General features: G+C 37.7%; 1 non-coding gene across 1 annotated transcript; it reads left to right on the forward strand.

The window, feature by feature from the left end:
* Nucleotides 1–16,452: 16,452 nt before the first annotated feature.
* On the forward strand, nucleotides 16,453–16,559 carry LOC145123074 (small nucleolar RNA R71). Its single transcript, XR_013714954.1, has one exon. It is a non-coding gene; the product is annotated as a small nucleolar RNA R71 (small nucleolar RNA).
* The last annotated feature ends 4,819 nt before the right edge of the window (nucleotides 16,560–21,378 follow it).

The raw sequence follows: 21,378 nt of genomic DNA on the forward strand, positions 1-21,378 counted from the left end.
TTACCTTGTTCTTGTAAGCATTAATAATGGGTGTTTTTTGTTTTTTTAATTTTTGATTAGTTTTTTGGGTGTTTAAGTTGGTAACCTAGATATTACGGTACTCTCTTTTGCATATATGTTTGTTGTAGGTAACCACAGTTTTATTAGATGTCATGTTAATACCCATATTTTGAAAACAAGACCAGACCAGTCGGTTCAACCGGGAACCGGTACCAGATCCGGTTGTTAGGGGCCAAAGAACTGTTCATCATGTTAACCGGTAAAAACCGTTCAAATCGGTCCGTCTGAACCGGTAAAAACCTAGAATTTAAAAAAATATATATATTTTTTATTTTTTTATATAATTAAAAGTAATAATAATGTAACTATGACATCATCCGACTTTTCGGTTGAGACTGGTCCGACCGGTTGAACCGGTTTGAACCATTGAACCGCTAACTAAGACTACTTGTTAGGTCTTCGATCCAGTTTTCAAAGCCTTGGATAATAACAAGTGTTAATGTCAAAAAATGTGAAACTTATATACAGATTTACCCTCTGCGTTAATTATGTTGGTACTTAATGGTGTCATTGTAATTTACAATAGAAGTTTTTCAAAAGTGTTTTCGTCAAATAACATTTTACAGTTTGTCTTATGTGGAAAAAATATTCAAAAGTGTTTCCACTACAAGCGTTTTTCAATAGTTTGTATAGTAACGATGTGGAAACTATATGTTACAAAAGTTTTAGCTTGATGTAAAAAAAAAAAACTAATTTAAGTTTTTTAATAAATAAATTATGTATGAAAGTACTAAAGTATAATTATTATATAAATTAATTTACAAGTTTTATAATAATAAAATGATTAAATTAAAAAAAATAACTCTATAGTTTGATAAAAAAAATCACAATTTAAGCTCAAAGTCTAAAAACTAGACAACACGCATTGCTTATGGATAAACAGTTGAAAACTTAGTGTTTTTTTGTGAAAATTTTATTATTTTTAATAAAAAAAATTATGTATTTGCTATGTGAGTTTTAGAATATTACATGTGTATAATAATAAACAATTCAACACAACTAGTTACATAACAATCGATGCTCAACACTTATTGGTAATTGATAGTTGTGGATAGATTATGAGTTATTTGGAACTTATGCGTTGTGAGTTATGTATAAGATGCTTCCGAAATGCAAACTCTTAAGAATATGACATGCTTCTAAAAGAAACTATTCGCCGTCCGAAAGAAAACTAACGGGTGTTTCTATAATGTAGCGCTTTCCCTTTTTAACTTAATCTTTCAAATTTTCCACTTGACTCGTGAATTTAAAAGATATGGAATACATTGTGTCTTATGATGTGTGCAAAAATATACCTATCAACTTTTAAATTTATAACCTAACGAACTTAACTAGCTAAAATGCACCTAGGCAGTGTACGTAGTCGGATTGTAGAATAGTTTAGGTAAGTCGGGTATCGATCTCAGGGAACGGATTAATCTAACTAATTTATCTGCTATAAATTAACCTGAAACAAGCAAAAGTAAATTGGTTTTTATCTGACTTTACAAGTTTAGAAAACTTACTCTCCTAATTATTAAATCCAATCAATGACTAAAAACACTCATGTTTAGTTGAATCCACTTTTCCTCGATGGTTAGCTATTAATTATGGATAATTCAAGTTGGTTACCAATTGATATATATTATTAGCAATTCAAGTCCAAATTTACTAATGTTGAATTAATTCATGTAGAGCTATGCATGGTCACACATAATTTAACACACAATCAATTATTAATTATGATTGGAGCTATGAAAGATTGATTTAAACAAACACTATTGTAGTCACAATATATGTTCTCCAACACAACTAAATTTTAATAATTTAATCACTTAACTAAGATTTTGTCGATCCTAGCTCTAGCAATTCAATGGTCACTAAATTACTAGGGTTCAAGTTCATGCAATTTAATATTCATTAAGTTACACAGAACATGAATTTAAGCAATTTAACTATCAAATTCTAACATGCTAGGAATTAACAATCAAACGCAAGCATATATCCAACTAGAAAAATCCATCATCAATTAACTAATCCATGAGTTCAAGTTTCATCTAGCTAAACAGGAGTAGCTAGATTCAGCTACTCATGGCTGAAACTAAACACGAAAATTCAATAATTGAAAATGTAGTCGATTGTACCAAATTTAAAGTGGAAATTATGATCTTCGACTCCTTCTTCTTCCTTGGTTGCTAAGCTCACTTTCTCTGCCTTGGACTCCTCCAGAAAATCGTTTTAGAACCTTTCAATATTCCCCAAAAAGTCTCTCAATTTGTAAACACCCCATGTATATATAATTTTCGGGATTTTTATACTCCACGTCGTGGATTGGGATTCCACGCCGTGAATATGAAGGAATCCTTATCGGGCAAGGACTTGACTTCCCGTGTACTCATCTTCTAGAATCACCATCTCCACGTCATGTAAGTGAATTCCACGACGTGGATTTAGCTTTTCGCTGGGATTTTCTTCTTTAATTCTTCAATCATCCAAAGTTCTGCCACTTGTCGCTTTTGGTCCTTATTCCTCAAGATGACTTCTTTTGGCTGCAAAATGTAATTCAGTCTCATAAGTACCATTTATCTTTGCAAATAACTAAAATATTAATGACATTGTATTCAAATATTGCCTAAAAATGTGTATAAATATGGCAATATCAAATACCCCATACTTATCTTTTGCTTGCCCTCAACCAAAATATTATTTAGGTGTATTACATAAGAGCATGTTAGGCATTTTTCCTAAATTAGCTAGTGCTTGTGTCTATTTAGGTGTATTACCTAAATTTTATTAGACACACTCCTCACGATCATCGCTTCGCATTCTAAGTTTAAGTCTAGAAATAAATCCATATTCCTAGTTCGCTTAAACTAATGCTCTGATGCCAACTGTGACATCCCCATTTTCACGGCCAGAAAAGACCGATTTGTTTATGCTTTATTTTGAAAATCAGAGTATCTTTTAAAGAAATATGTTGCGGAATTTGTTCCCAGAAAACATGATATATATACGTTATCAAATCATTTCCGAAGAAATGTATTTTTATTCATTTTCAACTTTGGGATGTCATCGTGAATACAAAAACATAAGCATAAACAGAACTTACATTCATTTACACTAGTGATCTACATCTCTTTTAAATCTCTCAGTGTAAAGTAGCTTCATATCGACACTTGTGATACAAATAAACTTGAGTGGGTCGGGTTGGGAAACCTGGTGAGTACATAGGGTTTTCAACCCACAATAATATAGTTATTATGTTTAAACATCAAACAGTCAACCCAATTACCCATCCCCATTATCTTCTTTACTCTTAAGGATCTACCCTAAGAATCAACTATTCTTCATTCATTCATTCCTAAGGATTATCCTGAGGAATAGGCACGAAGTCCATCGTTGCCAATGACACAGCTTTCAAGCACAGCTGCTAATATTATCATTTAGGCGCAGCTGCCAGAATTATGACATTCTTTATTTAGGCGCAACTGCCGATATTGTCCTCTAGGCGCAACTGCCAGGGTTTAGGCACTAAGTCTGCATAGTCGCCAGGGTTTATCTCGTTTATTGACAGTATCATTTTCGAGAGTCCACTCGCAATACATGTCAATGGGTATTTAGAGTACACCAGTGAACACATCGTTCACAACACCTACATGTTGCGAGCCTGCTAGTGTTCCACATGACTATTTAGAATAGTCTGTGGTTGTCATCCATACTCTGCTGAATGACGGGGCCATCACTGGGGTCGTCGTTTGGCTCATCGTTTTGGTTCATCGCTTTGGCTCATCGCTTCTCACATTTTTATATCATCGCTCATCATTCATCTCATCTTTCATCGCTCATCATTTATCTCATCTCTAATCTACCCATGTTTTACCCAACATATTTTGTAGATATAAAATACATATACAATTTAAATCATTTAAAACAGGTATCAAATGTTCATCCAGCATAGACAGCAAGTATTCAGGTAACTCTGTACTTGGACAACGCTTCGTTTACTTAAAATCGTTATCCCTCGTCAAAACCTAGTATCATTACCACTAGGGTTTAGTCTAATATTCATCGAGACTAATTAATAGTCTAACTATTATTACTATTATATAAGTGTTAAACAATACTCTTCACCCACTATGTACAGACATGGGCCATACATGGAACACCCCCAGGGCAGGATCATTTTGGCATATAGCACTTCTGAATCCAGCAACCCAAGCGGCCCTCCAAACTAGATTCCCCGTACCGCGAGTGGTTAAAAAGATATCATAACGACACTTATATAACTCATAATAATAGCCCAAATAATTATTATAAGGTCCTAATAATGTTACTATAATTAATTAAAAGCTATATTAAAAATAGTGTAGGCGTAGCTTACTTACAACGGGTTTTCTCGAAAACCGGGTTTCGCTTGGAGTAGCATTTCCGAACCGAAAGACCCTTTTTTCTCCGGACTCCGGGAGCCTCGGTGCTTTCTTCGGGTGCTAGGGGTTTACCTAGGCTTAGGGGGGGGGGGGTTAGGGGGCTTAGAGAGAGAAAGTAGTGAGAGAGAGAGGAGAGGTTTTGGTGTGAAAAGAATGGCAGCCCTCGCAACCTATTTATAGCCGCTGGACTTCGGATTACGCTGGGCGTAGATCCTCGGACGCGGGGCGTAGTTCGGACAAGATCAACAGGTGTCGAACTTCGGATGATGGTGTGTGGCTCGTTTTGGTTCGCAGAAGGCAACTGTATGCTGCGCGTAGTCACCTCGTACGCAGGACGTACTTCGGTATGCTTGGCGTCAGAAGCTACGCTGGGCGTACCCTCCTCACACAGCTTCGTGATTTGCACTTCCGACTTCAAAAATTCATATCTTTCACGTACGAGCTCCGTTTTCGACGTTTTTTATATCCATGCGTAGGCGGGACCGTACTCTACAACTTTCGTTTAGATTCTGTTGGCTAATTTAGACTTTATTTTTAAAGTTATATTTTTAACAGGCCGGGACAAGGTTGGTCCGTTAAAAATCCATAACTTCTTCATCCGACGTCCGTTTCCGTCCGTCTTTTATTGTTACGCTACAATTAACGAGATCTTCGATTCTCATTTAGGTTGTGTCAGCTAAAAACCGCTCGATCCAATATTCGAACTCCGGGCTATATCCCGCTAAACCGAAACATCGAAAAATCATAACTTCCTCATACGAAGTCAGATTTGGGCGTTCTTTTTATGGATGCTCTCGGTTTAACGTATTCTACGACTTTTGTTTAGATCGCTAAGGCTAAAAATCTCTCTATCGTAAATTCACTATTTACGCTTCCCGGTGCCGTGTCGGTTCCGTCGCGAAACTTCGACGGGTCATAACTTCTTCGTTATAACTTCGATTTCGGCGTTCTTTATATGTACGGAACCCTTGTAACATATTCTACCACTTGGTTAAGATTATTCCTTCTAAATAATCTTCCATCAAAAACTCAATTTTGATGCTCATTGTCTCTAAATTGACTAGCCCGGATCTACGGGCGTTACAATTATCTCCCCCTTAGGATGATTACGTCCTGGAATCATCAACGAAAGAGGGCTGGTATAATGACTCCATACGTTATCTCTTCATCCTAGGTAATAACCGTTACTTCTATACTTCCTTGAACGGGTATCTAACTTTTGGACTCCTTGACCGCAGGCGGTGCTCGGTCTTGCACCTGCTCCCTATCTCACGTTAGACTCCAAATTATGACCTTCAAGTCACAATATCGATCCTTACTGGAGACTCCTTCTATTCTTAACAAACTTAAAAATAAATTCTTTGATTTCTACAATAGATCGATGTGTCTCGTTCTAATGACCTCTCATCGTATGTTGCAACACTTAGACTCAGGTCTCTTAGAGTCAAATTCTAGAACAGACTATACCTTCCTTCATGTTCTAATGTGATACAATCACATTTCAACATGTAGCATTTCTAGCTATCAACTCCTTTAACAACGAGCGTGATACTTCTATTGATCGCTTTGATTATCTTTCACTTCAATCTTCTGGCTTAAGTCAGATGCTACATCGAACTTTGTTCTCTGGACCACATAACATACTCATCGTAGTCGGACTCAACTTGATATGACCACTAGGGTCGGAATAACAATCATCTTCTTAATCATTACCGAAACAATGGTAACGACATACTCGAATAAAACGAAATCAATTACTAGCTTCTTGGTAACCTTGTGACTTTCCCTGATCCAAGTGTGAGTCCTGTGCTTCCGGTAGTATAGGCCTCTACTACCATCCACACCTACTCATACTCGTCCCAAGTATTGTCTCTCAGTTTTCCAATTCACCATACAAGAAAATCATATAACAACTTAACACACCAGATAACAAAACCAAGGTTTATATTACTTCTTGAAACGATTACACAGATGTTCAAGTTCAACCTATACTATGCCTCTAATAGGCTACACTTCCTGATACTATCTGCATGGCTACTTCACAACTTGATCTTCGGGTATCAATCCTCATTCCTGATTCCTTGCATTGTCATCTGCTTCGTCAATGATCATATGGAATGCTTTTGCCTTTGGTTTGGTGGTGCATTTTGCTTTGTAGCTCCTTCCCTCTTTGGGCAGTATTGCTTGAAGTGCCCTTCTTCATTACATCCGTAACACACCCTTTTATTGAACGTACACTCGTTGGCGTAATGGCCATGCTTTCCACACTTGAAACAAGTCACCTCATCCCTACATTTTCCAGAGTGTTTCTTTTTGCACTTCTCACACCATCTTGCTTCACTTCCTCCTCCTCCAGACTTCGAAGATTTTCTCTTCTCGTTGGACCTTGAAGATCCTTCAAACTTTCTCTTTTCGCCAACTTCGACCTTGTTGGCAGCTCTACTCTTGATCATCTCTTCAACAGACTTAGCAACCCAGATAGCCGCCTCAAGAGTAGGGGCATGGCGTACTGGCACAACATATTCCCACGGGAGTCCCTTTGTATACTTATCGACTTTCGTTAGTTCGTCAGAGACAATGCGCAAAGAAAACTCCATCTTGTCGGTGAAGGAATTAGTGTATTCGTCAATAGACATGCTGCCCTTCTTCAATGTTAGGAATTGGTTCTCTAGCTCTAGCAGATTTTGGGCTGAGCAGAACTTTCATTTGAAATGCACCAGGAACTCTGCCCAAGTCAGTTGTAGTGGCTCATTGGGGCTCATGATCTTTCCCAAGGTGTTCCACCAGCGAATAGCGTCACCCCTGAACTGACGCACTGCATATGTGGTTTGTAGCTTGCCTTTGCATCCACATGTTATGAAAGCCAACTCCATCTCCGAGATCCAGTCCATAACTCCGATTGGATCCTCTTTCCCAGTAAAATTTGATGGTTTGCAAGTCGTGAAGTCTTTGTACTTGCATCCGTTTCTTTCAATTCCTTCGTCTTGGTTATTTCTCCTAACCACTGACGGTTCATCTGGACCAACGGTTCTACTATAGTTACCTTCTTCTTACTGAACTTCATTCAGTTCAGGTTGTTCAACAGGCATTGTAGGTTCATTCCGATTCTGTTGAAGTAAATGCCTTGTTTCTTCCATTTGACGATCCAACATCACCTGGATCATTGCTTGCACACCAGCCATAGTGATTGGCTCAGGTGCAACTACCACTACAGGTACTTGGGGTTGAGGTTGTTGATTCCTATTTCCGTTCACATTCCCGACTCCGCTTCGGGTTCTTGCCATTTTGATCTATACACCAAATCAGACGTTTGGTGTGTAATGACGAGAATTAAGATAGGAGAGATTTTATTTACAATCGACGTGTAAACCTCCCCATCACTCCGAAAAGTTACATGCCAGTTCTAATACCGTATTTAAACATTTAGAAATCTGAACACATAAAGTTTCTAGATCCGGTCGGCAACAGACCATAGATCCGATCATACATTTAGCATCATAAATCATTTAGCACATAAGATCATGTTAGGCATTTTCCCTAAATTAGCTAGTGCTTGTGTCTATTTAGGTGTATCACCTAAATTTTATTAGACACACTCCTCACGATCATCGCTTAGCATTCTAAGTTTAAGTCTAGAAATAAATCCATATTCCTAGTTCGCTTAAACTAATGCTCTGATACAAACTGTGACATCCCCATTTTCACGGCCAGAAAAGACCGATTTGTTTATGCTTTATTTTGAAAATCAGAGTATCTTTTAAAGAAATGTGTTGCGGAATTTGTTCCCAGAAAACATGATAAATACATCATCAAAGCATTTCTGAAGAAATGTATTTTTATTCATTTTCAACTTTGGGATGTCATCGTCAATACAGAAACATAAGCATAAATAGAACTTACATTCATTTACACTAGTGATCTACATCTCTTTTAAATCTCTCAGTGTAAAGTAGCTTCATATCGACACCTGTGATACAAATAAACTTGAGTGGTTAGGTTGGGAAACCTGGTGAGTACATAGGGTTTTCAACCCACAATAATATAGTTATTATGTTTAAACATCAAACAGTCAACCCAATTACCCATCCCCATTATCTTCTTTACTCTTAAGGATCCACCCTAAGAATCAGCTATTCTTCATTCATTCATTCCTAAGGATTATCCTGAGGAATAGGCACGAAGTCCATCGTTGCCAATGACACAGTTGTCAAGCACAGCTGCTAATATTATCATTTAGGCGCAGCTGCCAGAATTATGACATTCTTTATTTAGGCGCATCTGCCGATATTGTCCTCTAGGCGCAACTGTCAGGGTTTAGGCACTAAGTCTGCATAGTCGCCAGGGTTTATCTCGTTTATTGACAGTATCATTTTCGAGAGTCCACTCGCAATACATGTCAATGGGTTTTTAGAGTACACCGGTGAACACATCGTTCACAACACCTACAGGTTGCGAGCCTGCTAGTGTTCCACTGGACTATCTAGAATACTCTGTGGTTGTCATCCATACTCTGCTGAATGACGGGGCCATCACTGGGGTCGTCGTTTGGCTCATCGTTTTGGCTCATCGCTTCTCACCTTTTTATATCATCGCTTATCATTCATCTCATCTTTCATCGCTCATCATTTATCTCATCTCTAATCTATCCATGTTTTACCCAACATATTTTGTAGATATAAAATACATATACAGTTTAAATCATTTAAAACAAGTATCAAATGTTCATCCAACATAGACACCAAGTATTTAGATAATATGCACACATAGCATGTAATTTATATAAAATACTTCATATCTATGTGTAAGATGAAAGTAACTATGCACTCACCTGATAAGGTGGTAACTCTGTACTTGAACAGCGCTTCGTTTACTTAAAACCGTTTTCCCTCGTCAAAACCTAGTATCATTACCACTAGGGTTTAGTCTAATATTCATCGAGGCTAATTAATAGTCTAACTATTATTACTACTATATAAGCATTAAACAATACTCTTCACCCACTATGTACAGACATGGGCCATACATGGAACACCGAAGGGCAGGATCATTTTGGCATATAGCACTTCTAAATCCAGCAACCCAAGCGGCCCTCCAAACTAGATTCCCCGTACCGCGAGTGGTTAAAAAGATATCATAACGACACTTATATAACTCATAATAGTAGCCCAAATAATTATTATAAGGTCCTAATAACGTTACTATAATTAATTAAAAGCTATATTAAAAATAGCGTAGGCGTAGCTTACTTACAACGGGTTTTCTCGAAAACCGGGTTTCGCTTGGAGTAGCGTTTCCGAACCGAAAGACCCTTTTTTCTCGGGACTACGGGAGCCTCGGTGCTTCCTTCGGGTGCTAGGGGGTTTACCTAGGCTTAGGGGGGGGGTTAGGGGGCTTAGAGAGAGAAAGTAGTGAGAGAGAGGAGAGGTTTTGGTGTGAAAAGAATGGCAGCCCTCGCAACCTATTTATAGCCGCTGGACTTCGGATTACGCTGGGTGTAGATCCTCGGACGCGGGGCGTAGTTCGGATAAGATCAACAGGTGTCGAACTTCAGATGATGGTGCGTGGCTCGTTTTGGTTCGTAGAAGGCAGTTGTATGCTGCACGTAGTCACCTCGTACGCAGGACGTACTTTGGTATGCTTGGCGTCCGAAGCTACGCTGGGCGTACCCTCCTCACACAACTTCGTGATTTGCACTTCCGACTTCAAAAATTCATATCTTTCACGTACGAGCTCCGTTTTCGACGTCTTTTATATCCATGCGTAGGCGGGACCGTACTCTACAACTTTCGTTTAGATTCAGTTGGCTAATTTTGACTTTATTTTTAAAGTTATATTTTTAACAGGCCGGGACAGTGTTGGTCCGTTAAAAATCCATAACTTCTTCATCCGACGTCCGTTTTCGTCCGTCTTTTATCGTTACGCTACAATTAACGAGATCTTCGATTCTCGTTTAGGTTGTGTCAGCTAAAAACCGCTCGATTCAATATTCGAACTCCGGGCTATATCCCGCTAAGCCGAAACGTCGAAAAATCATAACTTCCTCATACGAAGTCAGGTTTAGGCGTTCTTTTTATGGACGCTCTCGGTTTAACGTATTCTACGACTTTCGTTTAGATTGCTAAGGCTAAAAATCACTCTATCGTAAATTCACTATTTACGCTTCCCGGTGCCGTGCCGGTTTCGTCGCGAAACTTCGACGGGTCATAACTTCTTCGTTATAACTCGGATTTCGGCGTTCTTTATATGTACGGAACCCTTGTAACATATTCTACCACTTGGTTAAGATTATTCCTTCTAAATAATCTTCCATAAAAACCTCATTTTTTATGCTCATTGTCTCTAAATTGACTAGCCTGGATCTACGGGCGTTACATTAAGTCATTTTAGAAGTATTTGGTAATCTTTTATTTTAAACACATTATTTAAAAGCAAAAGAAAACTTTTTGTGTGATTGATATCACAGGTAAATATTAACACAATTTAATCGTGTTCATCTTGTATCCCCCCCCCCCTTTAAAAGCATTTAAAACCATTTAAAAAGGTAGGTTATAGGGGTATGAACTCACCTTATGTTGGAGATTCGATTGAAGATTTGGTATAGGATGTTAGCTCCACAAGTGAAGTCTTGCTAACAAATGAGTCCTAAACACAATTCATATAATATATATGTATACTATTAATGAATATACTCATAAGAATGCTAGGAAATCGAACTAATCCGCAAGTTTAACTTACAAATAAGGGTGTTAGAAGCAAAGATGGAGGGGTGCCTGCTGTTCACGGCCATGCTGTGTGTTCACGGCCCAAGAACACTTGGTGTTATTGAGTTCACGGCCCAATCTGGGTGTTCACGGCCCAATGTTATTGACGAATGATGATGAATCAAGGTTGAAATCAAGAGAACTCCATATAAACTATAAGAAAGAAGGTGCTTCTTATGATCTTGAGGAGAGAGGAGGGTTTTTGGCTGATGATACTTGAGAGAGAATGTTTATGTTCACGGCTAGAAGTGAAGAAGTGAAGGATAAAATCGATCAAACACATATATATATAGGAAGGAGGTTCACGGTCCGAAGTGTTCACGGCCTGAGGATGGTTCACGGCCGAAGCGAGGTTCACGGCTCCGAAGTATGTTCACGGCCCGAAGGCTCGTTCACGGCCCGAAGACTCGTTCACGGCTCGGATGAAGAATGATGTGAGGTGTTCTCGGTCCCTAGTATTTCACTTCTTAAACAAACAACACCTTTGGTACAAGGTTTAAACACTTAAAACCCATTAATCTAGCCATATAAGATAATAAAAGAATTGAGTTTGACCTTTACACAATATGTTTGACTTTTACAAGAATAAAAATTTTCGGGTTGTCACAAAACTGGCATCACAGAATGTAATCTTTGAATCAAGTTAGGTGCAACTTAATTATATAAATAATTTGAGACGTTGTCACAACTCCTAAATTTCGTTAACTCTTCCTTCATTGTTTACTTGTTTCTCTCACGAATATAACCCCACACTTATTAAAGAAAGTGGGTATCGAATCTTAACTCTAAACAACATGGCTTCTCTGGAATTCTCTTATCTCTAATCTTGCATCATCTCGCTCACGAAAATACACGAAATCTGCAACAAAGAAAGTGATGGTGAAGAAGAAGAAAATAACCATCCAACATTTGGTTACAAGTTCAAAACACACTCAAACAAACAAACTTCAAAAAAAAACTAATAATCATCTTCGTCTCCTTGAGCTCCACTCGTTCCAGCTCCGTCCCCTTGTCTTGTCCATAAGTCTTCACATGTCGGTATGTACGGGTATTGAGGTGGCATCGTAGTAGGTCGTTCCACATTCAAATGTGTAAATAAAATGCCAATCGCTTGGTTGTGGTAGTTGACACCTCCACGAACGTTGTCCAAATAAATACCCACCTGACTTTGAAATGGGTCGGTTGGTATCCCATCCTCAAATTATTGAGGTTGTTGTTGCGGTTGTCCCCTCTCTCCACGGGCTCTAACGTTGTGCCTTCTCCTCGGGCGCGGCTGATCTTCTTGTTGACCAAAAGTTTCCTCAACATCCTCCGGGGGTATCACAAATCCTCCACCCGTGTTTACCACCACCCTCATAACATTCAAATTTTGGACCGTCAAATCATTATCTTTGAAACGCGTAAGGTTCCTAACAAAGTTAGGGCTCAAAATACCATAAGATTGGGCAAGTCGGGTGACCAAATGCCCACCCATAATAGGACTATAGGGCCTTAAACTAGCTGTCTTTCTTCCCAAAAACCACGCAAGCATATAAGGAATGTTGCAAAAAACGCCGGGTGTAACGATGCTCCATAGATAAAACAAATTCTGAGTAGGCACCATATCCCCTTGATGTTTGTGGTTGATCGAGAAAGTGACAAGACGATGCAAAAACTAGTAAATGGGGGACCGAATTTGTCCCTCTGAAGCATCACGAGAGTTGTACTCATGATTCGCAATGCTCCTCCAAATATAGACATCTATAACTCCCGAGGTGAAATCCCGAACTCAGCCTTGTAAAACCAACACAAACTGAGGTGATTGCGTCTCTTCTTCGGTATAAAGACCCATTCGCCATGCAAACTCCCTAAGGCAACACTCACGATACACACCTCCCAACCAAAATGGAAGAGCCCGATTGTAGTTAGGATCGGTGGTTTTGTCTTCAAAGTTCACGGTAGTAAAGAACTCCACTGATAGCTCTCTATAAACTGGTTCTTGGATAGAGAAAAGGTTCCTCCATCCGTTGCATGAGAATGAAAAACCATCTCCCACATATAATTTAGTCCAATGCCTTTCTAACTCCGTAACCATTCCTACCCCACGTAGCCATGCCCAATCTATAATAGGAGCAATTGCAAACCCCGGTTATACAACCACCCCAAACGGTTCATATATTTATTCATCATTGTTTGAGAAATGTTATGAGGGAAACGGTAGAGCAGATGAATGCTCGGTACGTCAATTGGATCTTGATCTTGAGGAATTGCTCGATGAGGTCCCATTTTTTCTTGAAAATAAATCATAACAAACAATACAAACAAAACAAACAAAACCACAAAGTAATTAAATTGTAAAGGCCAAAACAGAATTCTGGTCGCCCAGATTCCACGTTGTGGATTTCTAGACCATGTCGTGGACCGTGTTCATGTCGTGAATTCTAATCGGTTCAAGTAAGGTCAAAACGAACTAGAAATAGCACTAGGGGTTTGTCTATTCTGTAAATCTAAGGCTTAGTATAACACATGCAATCGAAAATCATCAATCAATTGACTCAATTTTGGGTATTTCAACTCTAAGAACAACCTTTGCCTCTAAATGCATCAAAATGGAAGAAATTAACAAGAACATGGAATGTAATACTTACCAAATGTTGTTATGAGACACTTAAACAAGAAATTGTGAAAAAAAATTCTGAAAATCGAGTGTGGGGCTGCAATGTTCTTCGTTCGTGAGTTTGAATGGTAAAAGTAGTTGTATGATCAAACTTAGGTATAAAATGGTCCCCCCGTGACTTTTTAAAGTTCACGTCGTGAATTGTAAATTCACGTCGTGAACTTGTAAACTGGGCTACGTTTCGTCGGGCCAAATCAGTTAAACACGAGGTGGCTGTTGGGCCACGACGTGTTGTCGAGTCCAATTTCTAAAAGGACAAAATTTTTATCTTAAATTCCAATTTTATTCCTAAACTTTGTACCAATCAATATTTATAAACCCCATACTAAATTTTTACTTAGCTCTAAAATAAGAGGACTTGGATGATTATTAAACCTAAAACTCAACTAAAAATGCAAAAATAAAATAAAATAAATGCAAAAACGAAAAGAAAATCGCAAACCGAGCTCGGGTTGCCTCCTGAGAAGCGCTTCTTTTTATTAGAGCCATGAGCCAGACTCTGTACCGCCTCACATTGAATTTGTAGGAGTGTCCATCACCAATTGCACCTTCTGCTCCTTCCACTTTTTCTTATAAGCTTGAACGCGACGAAGATAAGCTTTTTTAGAGTTCTCCTTTTTACCCTTAGCATCCCCTTCTTCAAGCTTTCTTTTTACCCCTTTTATTAGCCACAAGTTTATTCTTTGCTTTTTCTTCATTCTTTAGCTCCATGGGTACCATCTCTTTGTCCAAATTTAATCTCTTTTCTTCGGAAGTAACCTCGTCCTCATCACTTGATACTAAATCCTCTTCAATTTCCTTACTCACCAAATATGTCGGAGTTTTATAAGAAATTACTTCTAGGACTATTGGAATGGATGCTCTCAGCTTTGTACGTTTCACTTGTTGAATCTCTTTTTCCATAAGCTTTTCCAATTCCTCAAGTTCATTTTCTTCATCTATAATGAAAACTTCACCTTGAGCATCATTATTTTGAAAACCATCTTCCAATCCAAAGGTGACTTCTTCATCTCCAACTCGCAAAGTAAGTTTAGATTCACGAATGTCAACCAAGGCTCTAGCAGTATTTAGTAAAGGGCAACCAAGAATTATTGGGACATTGGTATCTTCCTTCATATCCAAAACGACAAAATCAATTGGAAAAACAAATTTCCCAATTTTTGCCAATATATCCTCCACTATGCCTCGAGGATGAGTCACTGAACGATTGGCTATGTGAATTGTCATTCTTGTAGCCTTAAAATCCGGAAGATTTAGCTTTTGATAGAACGAATAAGGCATCAAATTTATGCTTGCTCCTGAGTCGGCCAAAGCATAAGTCTTCATGTTATTTCCAAATTCACACGGAAGAGTGAGGCATCCAGGATCTCCCATTTTCTTTGGTAGCTCACCCATTATCACTTTTGGACTCTACTCACTAAGGATCACCTTGGTATTCTTCTCCAATTGATGGCGAGTATCGAGTAAGTCTTGCAAAAACTTAGCATATTCAGGAACTTTGGACAATGAATCGATAAAAGGGGTATTTATTGGAATACCCTTTACTTGCTTCATGAATTTCAAATGTTCCTGCTTTAATGGATGAATTCTTGCCCGAAACGGAAATGGTAAAGGAGGACGATAATCTTGCGTATCATCAAAAATTTTCTGATCTGACTACTTCCACGTCGTGGAGATTGAATCCCCACGTCGTTGTCTCGGTGTTTCAGCAATCTTATTTTCCTCGACTTTTAACTTCTTTGACCTTGGTTCTGGTTGTTGAAGCTCGACTTCAAGGGCTTCTAGGAGCTCAGGAATGATATCCTCTTTAGTTTTGATCACCATAACATGTGGTTGAGGTTTTTTGTCGGGAATTTTTGGAGATAGTCGCTCATTAACCAGAGTGGTTAACTGTCCAAGTTGAGCTTTGATGTTTTGGATCGATACTTTATGATTTCTTAGCAATGCTTGTAGGTCCCTCGTAAGATTTTGATGGTCTCTTATCCCTGCATCGGTCCCATCATGTCTTTTCTCCGAAGCCTCCATGAATCTTGCTAGCATGGATTCCAAATCAACCTTCTTTTCAAGTGGTGGTAGCTCTTTCTGATAAAAGCCTCGACCAGTCTGTCTATACTTTTCTTATTTTTGCTTTTTATACTCATCATATGGCAACCACTCTTTCTTTGGCTTCCTCCAATCCTCGTCATATTTGTCTCCTCTTGAGTAACAAACTTGAGCCTTCTTATTCCCGTGCTCATCCAAGTGGCAATCTTTGGTTAGATGATGACCATTGCATCTTTCACAAACAACTCTAAGAGTATGTATGGGTTGGTCCATCTTTTTCATCCTCCAGTCCATAGTGTTTAGCATAGCTAGAACAACAGCCATTTCTTCAGAAGTGCCACCCCCAATTCCTTTTGTTCCATCATGTCTGGGATTGTGATATTCATGTGAATGCTTGGAAAACTCTTCAATCAATTCCTTGATTTCGGCTGGATTTTTCTTGTTTAGCGGTCCTTGAGAATCAAGGAGTTGCCTTGTCATGACATTAACCCCATCATAAAAGATAGATACTTCTTGTTGCTCATTCAAATCATTTTGGGGGCAATTCCTTATCAATCCTTTGTAGCGCTCCCATGCCTCGTAGAGTGACTCACCCAGTTGTTGCTCAAAGTTTGCTATGGCTTTCTTGAGTTTAGCAACTTTTTAAGGTGGAAAAAAGTATTCTAAAAATTGCTCACGCATTGTGCCCAAGTAGTAATTGCACCAGGTGGTAGTGCCTTCAACCAATCTTTTGCAGCTCCCTTGAATGTGACAAGTAGCATCCTAAGTAAAATTGTAGTGCGTGGGACATTTGGTATGTTAAAGTAATCAGCAATGTCATTGACTTCGTCAAGTTGTTTGTAAGCAACCTCATGATCTTTCCCGGAAAATAGAACTCCCTTCAGCGCGGACAGAATGTGTCCCTTCGGCTCGAATGTTGTTGCAGTTGGAATTGAAGGTTGCACTAAACCGGGATCGGTGTCCTCTCGGATTCTTTTCTTGTATGCCTCCATGGATATCTCGGAAATGTTTGCCATTTCGATTTTTGGCTCGTCCTCAGGTTCGCTTGGTTTGAATTCGAATTCAGGTTCGGTCTCGTAATCAGAATCTTGTGGATTAAGATTTTGCTCAAAGCCTTCAAACTTGTTTTCGTCCTTCTTTTGATTGCTTGACTCTCCTACGTTCTTCCCTTTCTTCTTTCCAGAAACTGATTTAAGATCTTTAAAAGGCGACTTCTTTGGTGGTTGGTTTTCTCCTAGGTTCTTATCCGTCTATTTATGAAGGGCTGACTCTGGATCTTCAAGCGGTGGTATCAAAGGTGTGTTGGATCCACGGGTCATGTACGACTTCAAGAAAACAAAAATAAAAACGTAAAATTGAACAAAAACTAATAAAAAACGCATACCTGACTGTCCACCACTACGTGGTAAAGAGCACCACGTCGTGTTATCGCAGTAAAACTAAGCAGAAATGGAAAACGAAAGAAACGTAAACTACTGAGTTCACGTCGTGAACTTAAGGTTCACGTCGTGAGTTTAGTTCTAAAATAAAATCTAATGCAAAAATTAACTTTTTGCAGGTTTTACCCCACAAAAAGGACTGATTAACCTAAAGCAAATAAATTCCTAACTAATTAGCCGTTCCCTAGCAACGGCGCCAAAAAACTTGATGTGTGCAAAAATATACCTATCAACTTTTAAATTTATAACCTAACAAACTTAACTAGCTAAAATGCACCTAGGCAGTGTACATAGTCGGATTGTAGAATAGTTTAGGTAAGTCGGGTATCGATCTCAGGGAACGGATTAATCTAACTAATTTATCTGCTATAAATTAACCTGAAACAAGCAAAAGTAAATTGGTTTTTATCTGACTTTACAAGTTTAGAAAACTTACTCTCCTAATTATTAAATCCAATCAATGACTAAAAACACTCATGTTTAGTTGAATCCACTTTTCCTCGATGGTTAGCTATTAATTATGGATAATTCAAGTTGGTTACCAATTGATATATATTATTAGCAATTCAAGTCCAAATTTACTAATGTTGAATTAATTCATGTAGAGCTATGCATGGTCACACATAATTTAACACAGAATCAATTATTAATTATGATTGGAGCTATGAAAGATTGATTTAAACAAACACTATTGTAGTCACAATATATGTTCTCCAACATAACTAAATTTTAATAATTTAATCACTTAACTAAGATTTCGTCGATCCTAGCTCTAGCAATTCAATGGTCACTAAATTACTAGGGTTCAAGTTCATGCAATTTAATATTCACTAAGTTACACAGAACATGAATTTAAGCAATTTAAGTATCAAATTCTAACCTGCTAGGAATTAACAATCAAACGCAAGCATATATCCAACTAGAAAAATCCATCATCAATTAACTAATCCATGAGTTCAAGTTTCATCTAGCTAAACAGGAGTAGCTAGATTCAGCTACTCATGGCTGAAACTAAACACGAAAAATTCAATAATTGAAAATGTAGTCAATTGTACCAAATTTAAAGTGGAAATTATGATCTTCGACTCCTTCTTGTTCCTTGGTTGCTAAGCTCACTTTCTCTGTCTTGGACTCCTCCAGAAAATCGTTTTACGGTTTTAGAACCTTTCAATCTTCCCCAAAAAGTCTCTCAATTTGTAAACACCCCAGGTATATATAATTTTCGGGATTTTATACTCCACGTTGTGGATTGGGATTCCACGTTGTGAATATGAAGGAATCCTTATCGGGCAAGGACTTGACTTCCCATGTACTCATCTTCTAGAATCACCATCTCCACGTCATGTAAGTGAGGTCCACGACGTGGATTTAGCTTTTCGCTGGGATTTTCTTTTCTTTAATTCTTCAATCATCCAAAGTTCCGCCACTTATTGCTTTTGGTCCTTATTCCTCAAGATGACTTCTTTTGGCTGCAATATGTAATTCAATCCCATAAGTACCAATTATCTTTGCAAATAACCAAAATATTAATGAAATTGTATTCAAATATTGCCTAAAAATGTGTATAAATATGGCAATATCATCTAATTATTAAATATTGAGGTTTGTTAAAGTATAACCTTGTGAAATATATGTTTTATTATATTTACAAGGGTCATGACAAACAAGTTATTAATATTGATCTGGATGGACACCATGTTGCTATTAATGAGATAAAACGGGTTTAGGATGCAAGATATGTCTCGCCTCCCGAGGCAATATGGAGAATTTTTAGCTTCCCGTTTTCTCAGATCCACCCTTTTGTGATGGCTTTGTAGGTGAATCTCTCAAAATGATGATATGATGACTAGCATTTGTTGGCAAGGAGATATCAGTGCGAGACATAGACAACATACATACAAAGATTTTCCAAAAAAATTACGTTGAATCCAAGCTCGCGTCGTTGGAATCCTCGAAAACAATGATTAATGTGAGGTCGTTTGGTTTTTTCTAATCCCGCTGAAGGGGAGCAATACTACCTTCACCTACTTTTATCGCATATTAGTGGCCCTACATGTTTTGAAGATCTTCACATTGTTAACAACGTAAAACACCCAAATATTTACTCAAAAGAAGTAATCCGCTCTAGAAACTAATTTTAGAAAAAATATTTGCATCAGGCGCTTGGCGCGGGTAAACGGCTATTATATATATATATATATATATATATATATATATATATATATATATATACACACACCTTACTATCATATAAAAGAAATCTTACTATTTCTAAAAATAGATGGAATATAATAATATTATTTTTTAAGACGTACAATCCATTAAGCTAATAGTACAAATAATCATCAATAAAATAATATTATTTTTAAATCTTATCATTTGTAAAACACTAAGTACAATCGTGAAATACATAGCTAAATTCTTATCTTTTAAATATCTCAACATTGAAACTATTCCGCACTATGAATCAGTCAACATTGAACGGGCAATCCGGTATTCCCTCACCTTCGGCATATTCAAATAAAAAATGTATTGATTAATTGATGTAGCTTAAACCGCCTTTCCTCCTGATGACACCTTCACCTTGTCTTTCCTCTTCGCTTCCTTCTCTCCAAACTCAAGTTCAATTTCTCTCTTTTATTCATCCACTTTCGCTCTTGGCCCTCCCAACATCACACAAACAGACACATATACACGCCCTTCAGTGTCGTGGCTTCCGACGACTAAAACAAACACAACTTCTTTTCCTCTTTAGTTAATCAATCGATTCTCTGTGTTATTGGTTTTAAAATTGGATAGATTTGGGTATTCTGGATGAAAACCCTAAATCTTAGAGTCTTCAGATTTATAGGTATTTGCTCTCTTTTTGAGATTGTTTTTTTTTCCTTTCTTACTCTCAATGTTTGTCTTCAAATTTCAGAATTGATGGATGGGCTTACACAGATTCAATCGATGGATGAGCTCACACAGATTCGATTGATGGGAACCACTGATGGCACCACCCAGGTAACACAGTCACTACGATTAGTAAGGCCAACTTCATGTCGATTATCTTATGTATCTAACTATCTAAAGATTTCTATTCATGAATCTGTACATTTACATCTCCCTTTCCCCAATTACGTAACGAGATGTTGAAGAATAATAAGTGTGTCTATCTAATTTTTCTCTCGGTTCATTTACAGATTCTCGCTAACTATTGTTTCTAACTCAGAATGGTGTGTTTTGACTAAAGTTCAAAGCTTTTGTTACAGATTCTCCTGTAGTACATGCTCCAAATCGGTCATGGTGATGTCTTTAAAACCAAATTTTATGCCATCCCGTCATTGTCATCATTGTAGAAGCAAAAGGTCCTAACCGCAACAGTTACATGTCATCAACTTCCACGTCTTTGATTGGCTATTCTACTGATTAATACATCTATTTAATCTGGTATATTTATATTGGGTTTTTATGGATCAGGAGGGTATTTATAATTAACTACGTCATTGAAGCATGTAGTCTTATAAATACTGTAAGTCTCGACTTCCTTTTTATAAAGTTTCTATTACTTTTTTCTTTTTGTTGTTTTGAATCCATATTAACTTGTTTTTATTTGGTTTTTTGTTTTGGTATTGATTAAAATATGTTAATTTGCACCTTATGTAACCCAGTCGACATAGGTTTTGTTTAATGTAGTAAGATTCATGTAGAATTTGGTGGTTTCAAAAGTTCTGATCCTTTCTGGCGAAACTTGAATAGGAATAGAGCCTGAAAATTAGGTTCATACAAAAGACAAAAATGGTGTCATCAATGTGTAAAGTATGAAAACACAAAATAGTCGAGGGAGGTACTGAATTATCAAAATTGGCAGTGAGTAAATCTTATAAGAATGTTAATGTTACTAAGATATTAATATGTTTTGCTTATGCAATTTATATGCCTGTATGGTGTCTTAAAACCTTGCACAAAAATGTTGTGTGCTCTTTTTCTAGCAATTCTAACTACTTGTATATTTATATATTTTTCTTGTG

The sequence above is a fragment of the Lactuca virosa genome, chromosome 6 (assembly GCF_052849685.1).
Source record: "Lactuca virosa cultivar CGN04683 chromosome 6, Lactuca_virosa_CGN04683_v6, whole genome shotgun sequence".
NCBI lineage: Eukaryota > Viridiplantae > Streptophyta > Magnoliopsida > Asterales > Asteraceae > Lactuca > Lactuca virosa.